Genomic DNA, 7757 nt, shown 5'->3' on the forward strand with positions numbered 1-7757 from the left:
GGATTTTCTATCCTGCCTTGGATTCTATTCAGCACTATTAAAAACGAAGACTCTCCTTCAAATGCCCTTTTTCCCTTTTGGCAAATTCCTGTATGCCTCACCTTCTCACTTTCCACATTGCTTGGCTGACACTTGCCTCTGGCCAATTGCAGTGTGTGGTCCTTTCTGGCTGTCCCCTGCTATGCTGAAGCTGCATCAGATCCTTTCCTCTACTCTCTGGTGTCTTGGACCTTTCTAAACTCTTCTCCTAAAAGAGGGCTGTGAAGAAACCAGTGCCTTGAGAGTTGCATGGGTGAGGTAGGCTCCACCATCTCCCCGAAGAAGCCAGGCTATGAACGGTGGGGTGCGGCTCAGAGAGAATTCATTCAGCATTTATTGGGGGCAAGGGAGATTCCACAAAATTTGGATCATTCTATAAATACTTACTGAACTTGCTTATTTCCATTTCATAATGTATCATCGATACTATCCATGTCGTTATGTACAGAGCTGCCTACTTATCATTAACAATATTATACTTTTCTCCTTACCATACCTTGTGGTAGGGGGACTAATGCCTCCCCCGCTCCCCCCCAAAAAAGATGTTCATAGCCTAATTCCTGGAACCTGTGAATATGTTACCTTACATGGCATAAAGGGCTTTGCAGGTGTGATTAAGGTTAGGGACCTTGAGATGGGGAGATTATCAGCAATGATTGGGATCAGCCCAGTGTAACCACATAGAACTTAACAGCAGAGAACTTTGGGACTTCCCTGGTGGTCCAGTGGTTAGGACTCTGAGCTTCCACTGCAGGGGGCACCAGTTTGATCCATGGTTGGGGAACTAGGATCCTGCATGCCTCGCTGAGTGGAAAAAAAAAAAAAAGCAGAGAACTTTCCTGGCTGTGGTCAGAGGGAGATGTGACTACAGAAGTACGATCAGGGAGATGCAGCATGCTGGTTTTGCAGATGAAGGAGGGAGCATGAGTCAAGGAATGTAGGCAACTTCTAGAAGGTGGCAAAGGTAAGGACATGGAATCTCCCATAGTCTGCAGAAAGGAAAGCAGCCCTGCCTTAATTTTAAGCCCAGGAGACTTGTGTTGGACTTCTGACTTACAGAACTGTAGGATGATAAATTGTGTTGTTTGAAGCCATCAGGTTTGTGGTAATTTATAACAGCAGCAAGAAAAAAAGAAACAAACCCCCTTCGTACTGCTGCAGAATCCTACAGTTTTGGGCCTTGGTTGCCAGGAGCCTAGCTCAGTGTAAATATTTGCCTTTTCAATGCTGTCTTTACCTGTCGGTTAACCAGATCTGGCCACACAGCGCATTTTGGGTACTCTCGTGTGAGGGAGGGCTATCATCAGCTCAGCAGCTGAGGGGGGAGGAGTTTTGCTGGAGCCTGGCTTGGTCAGGAGCCTTGGTCCTCCCCCTCCTACCACTGCCCCGACTGAGCTGGGTCAGCCCCAGTGATGTGGGCCCAGCTGGCCCTGATATTTCTGGACTATTTCTCTGACACCATGTACCCAGTGGGCCAAACCACTCCTGCTGTACCTGCTGTTGCCAGTGCTGAGCAGGGAAGGAGAGTAAGAAGAGGAGCCCTCTAGTCCCCAGGACAAAGGTGCCCCAAAGCTTTGGCTTCTTTCTTCTTAGCCTGGCCCCAACCTATCCATCAGGCCTCAGTGTTCACAGCAATCATTCAGGTTCTACAAACTTTTACTATCACCTTGCTAGGTTCTGGGCACTGGGCTGGTCTGAGGAAAACTCTTTCTTCAAAGAATTCATGGACTCTGGTTTATATACCTTTAATAGATTATGATTCCAGGAAAGCAACCTGTTCCACGTGGAGGGGTGAAAGAGCCTAGGAACGACTTTGGATCCAAGACAAAAATGTGGACTTAACCTTTAGACCATGATGCTGGTGCCAGTTGAGCTGGGGTTTTGGTTTTGTTTTTTCCTTGTGGTTTTCTTTTGAGCATTTTTTGTTCGATATTTTAAAAAACTTTTCCAGTAAGCTTAATATTTTTCCAATTATAAAATTAATATCCATCATGAAAGGTTCACACAATGTAGGTAAGAATAAAGATAAAAATTTAAATCACCTGTTAACCCTCCATCTAAAAATATCCACTGCTAATGAATTGATGTTTGTTCCCAGACTTTGTCTATTCATATACAGATATAAGCATGGATATATATGTTTGGAAAGATGTAATCATTCTGCCCATATTTCTTTGCAACAGCTTTTTAATTTAATGATGTGTCATGGACAATATATCTCTTTCTATAATAAAGGATGTACATAGTTTTTTCATACTTTCATTGCATTTCATTATATGAATATTCCATATTTTTGTCCAATCCTGTATTGGGGATGTTTCCAGTTTTTTCTATTATAACTCATCCTACACACTATGAAACTGCCCTCTGGTCCATGAACTATTTAGTGGTCATGGTAGTGGTGTCAGCCATTCAGGTTTTATGCTAATCCATCTATTTGAAAGTAAGCAGAAAAGCAGAACTTTCTCCAATCTATTTAACATTTTATAAAGGGGGCTGAAATGCAATAAACTGTCACAGTAGAGATTATTAATAGTCTTATAACCATGAAAAAAGAGCTCTAACTTGCATTTTTAACGTAGAGAATTAGCTTCACTTTTAGTTTTATTCAGAAGTTCTGTAAAGCCTGTGTGTTTCAGCTGAACACAGGATGTGGGCACAGAACCCAGAATCGCTGAGGGGCTAGATGAGGCGCAGATGGGTCTCAGGTTTTGCCACCAGCAGTCCCGAAGTGCTTGTTTTTGTTGTTGTTTCTTTTTCTTTTTACTCCTGAGCTTCTGAACCAGTTTTCCATTTACAGCAGCCAAGAAGATATGGGATTATCTGTGTAACTCATGCAAAAGTGTTTTTAACTTGAACATCTGGCTTCTACATTCTGAGTGTAGTACCCATGAGTGGGTAGCTAACTCAAGCTCACGGGACCCAGTGAAGGGCAAGCATCACCAGGTGGACATTAGGGATCCACAAGCACCCTGCCCTCAAGCACTGAGAACTTGGCTGCTCAGTAATTGCCTCAAGATCCACCCAGGGATTTCCTATCCAATTTAATGGAGTAGAGCTTAAGGATTGAAAGACCATAACTTCACACAGTTCGTATTAAGGGTGTGGAAAACAGGGATCCTCTTTTTAAATATCTGCTCCCCAATACTGATCCCAACAAACTGTACTCACAACCATGGATGGTTAAAAATGCACTTTAATTCTCTTGCCCTTTGTAGGGTTTTCTTTCTCATGAATTAGTGTTCTGTCATTTCTACCAGGATGCAGTGGTTGGGGATGCTGGCCCTTTAACAGGGGAGCAGGGGAGGGGCTGGGAATCTTTTTTTTTTTTTTTTGCGGTAGGCGGGCCTCTCACTGTTGTGGCCTCTCCCGTTGCGGAGCACAGGCTCCGGACACGCAGCTTCAGCGGCCATGGCTCACGGGCCCAGCTGATCCGCGGCAAGTGGGCTCTTTCTAGACCGGGGCACGAACCCGTGTCCCCTGCATCGGCAGGCGGACTCTCAACCACTGGCGCCACCAGGGAAGCCCTCTTTTTTTTTTTTTAAAGAGGATGTATTTTGGTTTTTTGTTTGTTTAAATTTTATTTATTTCTTGGCTGTGTTGGGTCTCGTTGCTGCTCGCGGCCTTTTATCTAGTTGCAGCGTGGCAATGCGCAGGCTTCTCATAGCGGTGGCTTCTTTTGTTGCGGAGCATGGGCTCTAGGCAGGAGGGCTTCAGTATTGCGGCGCATGGGCTCAGTAGTTGTGTCTCGTGGGCTCTAGGGCGCGTGGGCTTCAGTAGTTGTGGCGCACGGGCTTCGTTGCTCCATGGCATGTGGGAATCTTCCTGGACCAGGGATCGAACCTGTGGCCCCTGCGTTGGCAGGCGGATTCTTAACCAGTGGGCCATCAGGGAAGCCCTGACTTGCATTTTCCTAATGACTCATGTGTTGAACATGTTTTCAAGTGCTTATTGGCCATTTATATATGACTTTGTAGAAATGTCTACTTAAATCCTGTTTACTTTGTAATTGAGTTATTTTTTTTTATTGTTGAGTTCTAAGAGTTCTTTATATATTCTAGACCTTTCTGAGGTATATGATTTGTAAATATTTTCTCCTATGGGTTGTCTTTTCACCTTCTCAATGGTGTCCTGTGAAACTCAAAAGTTTTTAAAAGTCAGTTTTTACCTTTTTCAGGTCACTTGTGCTTTTGGTGTCACGTCTAAGAAACCATTGCCTAATCTGAGATCATGAAGATTTTTTTACAAGAGTTTTATAGTTTTAGCTCTCACATTTAGGTCTTTGATGTATTTTGATTGTTTTTTGTGTATGGTATGACTAACAGACCCAACGTCATTCTTTTGCATGTGGATATTCCATTTTTCCAGCACCATTTGTTGAAAAACTTACCTTTATATACTACAGAATATCATTGTAGAACATTGAGTAATAGAGGAAAAAAGGAAATTTGTCACTTATAAATCTATTACTCAAAGTGATCTTGTTTACTTTTAGGATTATTTCCTTATAGTTGTTTTTTCTTAAATATTAATGTTAACAATCAGGTGTTATCTAATCTTATCAATTTTATAGGTAAGTACTGTTATTATTTCCATTTTACAGATGAGGGAACACAGAGAGATTAGGAATTCTAATTCAGATGTACTTGGGCAGTAAGTGGTAGTGCCAGGATTTGAACCCAAGCAGTGTGACTGCAGAGCCTCTGCACTTATACAATGTGCAGCCATGTGTGAGTTAAATTATTATTTTGTGGTATTACAGCACTGTTCTAGCCTTAGTCTCCCCCTACATACAAATGAGTGAATATGTATGATTTAATTGATAACAACAATAATAACAAAACACATACTCTTGTTCCCACCATCCAGGCAAGAATTCAGGTATCTCCAATATCTTTAAATGTGTGCCCCTTCTGTTGAATGTGTGTGCCCATCCCCATTCTATTCCCTTACCTTGCCAGCCTCAGAGTTAACTACCATTCTGAAATTTTCTACCATTCCCTGTTTTTCTTTATCTGACTTACTCCATATAAATATATACCCAAATAATGCTATTTAGTTTTGGCTACTGTTGAGTTTTGTATAAAATGGAATCACTGTATATATTTTGGGGGGACTTGCTGGGTTTTTCTTCACTCAACATTTTTTGTGATTCATCCATGTTAATTTTTATAACAACAATTCGTTCAGTTTCACCCCTGCATAGCATTCCATTGTCTGAATGTATCTTTATCCAACTTTAGATTGTTTCCATTGTTTGCTGTTAGAAACAGTGTTGGAATAAAGTTTCTTTTTTTTAATAGATCCTTATTGGAGTATAATTACTTCACAATACTGTGTTACTTTCTGTTGTACAACAAAGCGAATCAGCCATATGCATACACATTTTATACATCTATTGCAGCCCGTGTGCAAGAGTTCCTCTATGTTAGTAGTAGAATTGCTGGGTCATAGGGCATGTGCATCTTTAATTTTACTACATAATACTCTAGTTTTCCGAAGTTGTTTTATCAGTTTATGCTCTCAACAGCAATGTAATAAGTTCTCATTGAGGTATGTCTTTGCCAACACTTAGCATATCCAGATTTTTAAAACTTTTGCCTATCTGATGGAATGATGGGTTTTAATTTGCATTAATGTTAAACACCATATATATATGGTGTGGAGTTTTTTGTAAAATGAATGTTCAAGTCTTTTGCCTATTTTTCTCTTGGGGTGTTGCCTTTTTCTTAGTGGTTTGTAGTGTTTGATATATTCTAGATACCAATCTTTGTTATAGGTATGGTGAATATATTCAATCTGTGGCTTGACGTTTTACTTTTTTCGTGGGGTCTCTTAATGTAGTTCTAAATTTTAATGAGATCAATCAGTCTTTTGCTATATGCATGTAATTTGTGACTTCTATGTTGAGGTCATAAAAATGGTTTTATATTTTTTTCCTATGTTTAAAATTTTTGAATCTTGCATCTAAATCCTTTTCCGTTGGAACTTACATTTGTGCATAGTGTGAGGTAGGGACCTATTTTCCCCCCACATATTGATAACCATTTGTCTCAGCACCGTGTTTGTTTTTTTTCCAAAAGTCCTTCCTTTTACCATTGATCTGGAATGTCTTGTATGTCAAGTTTCCATAGATGCATGAGTTTGTTTCTGGGCTCTTTTCTATTCCCTTGGTCTTTGTCCATCCCTGGGCCAATTCCATCCTGTTTTAATTATAAATCTCTCACTTTATTATTCTTCAGGTGTGTCTTTGTCTTTCTTCCTCCATTAACTCTCTTCCATATTTTAGGATCAGTTTGTCAAGTTTCATGAAAAACTATTAAAATTTTGTTAATAATTACATTAAATCTATATATCAAGTTAGGAAGAAGTGATATCTTTAGGATATTTAATCTTCCTATCCATAAACATACTCTCTCCCCATTTTTTTGTCTTCATTAATTTCCTCCAATAAAACAATTCCTACAATTTTTCCATTAAGAGCTTCCATTAACATCTTTTGTTAGCTTTACATTGGTGTATGCATTTATATTTAAAAACTATACATTTAAATGTGTGTGTATTTAAATTTAAATACTATTATTTGAACATATATAGCATATATATTTATATATACTTAAGTACTATGTATATTGCTACTATAAATATTTTTAATTTACATTTTGTTACCAGTATAAATGCATTTAACTTTTATGTTGATTTTTCTGTCCAGCAAATTTGTTAAATTCTCTTATTAATCCTAATAATTCATCTTTTATACCTTATTGACATTTCTATATAGTTAATCTATATATAACATCAAAATAATATAATTTTGTTTCTTCTCTTCAAATCCTTATTTACTTTTTTTCCTTGTCTTAATTTGCTGCTGTATAGTATAATATCACTCAGAAGTAGCACTGGGCCTCCTTATCTTATCTCTGATTTTACCTGTAAAATACCGATATCTCTCTATTAATGTGTGCATGTGTCTGTTTATGTGTGTTAAGAAAACCCTTATAAGTCTAAGTAAATTAGCCTATTTTTCCTCCAGCTATGAGTTTTTTATCATAAACTCATTGAGTGTTGAAATTTAATTGAACACTTATTCTGAATCTTTGAAATAAGCATATAAATCATCTCCTTTAATATGTTACTGTAATAAACCACATTAATTTTATGATTTTTAATGTGAAATATAACATTCCTTTAAAATGTGCAGAATATATGTACATTTAACAAAAAATTACAAAGCAAAATCTCTTGTAACCACCATCCATGTCAAGAAATAAAACATTACTAGCACTCCATAAGCTCCTGTGCCCTCTATTAGTTAGATATTAAATATTCAGTTTATGTGCTTATTTTTTGATTTCTTTTTACATAGAACTGATACATTTCTTTTGCTCTTCCTTTCTGCTCACATTTTAGGCCTTCTCTCTGCCTGAAGTGCATCATTTAGAATCTCCTTTAGTGAGGATCTAAAGGGTACTGATATCTGACTTTTTATCTAATGACGTTTACTTTGCTGTAATTTTTTAAAAGATATTTTTGTTGTGTATGGAATTGTAGGTAGGCAGTTGTTTTACTACATTCATGATTACTTTCTGCTATGTTCTGGATCCCACTGACATTGAGAAGTCAGCTGTTGTTCCTTTGAGAAGCTGAACACAGTGTTTTACCATTGTTTTAATTAGTGAAACAAACAAAATAGGCACAACCAAGTCTCGTAACAGATG

This window comes from Delphinapterus leucas, chromosome 2, assembly GCF_059928025.1.
Source record: "Delphinapterus leucas isolate spDelLeu-1000000601 "Yukka" chromosome 2, BTC_Dleu_Yukka2, whole genome shotgun sequence".
NCBI classification, from domain to species: Eukaryota; Metazoa; Chordata; class Mammalia; order Artiodactyla; family Monodontidae; genus Delphinapterus; species Delphinapterus leucas.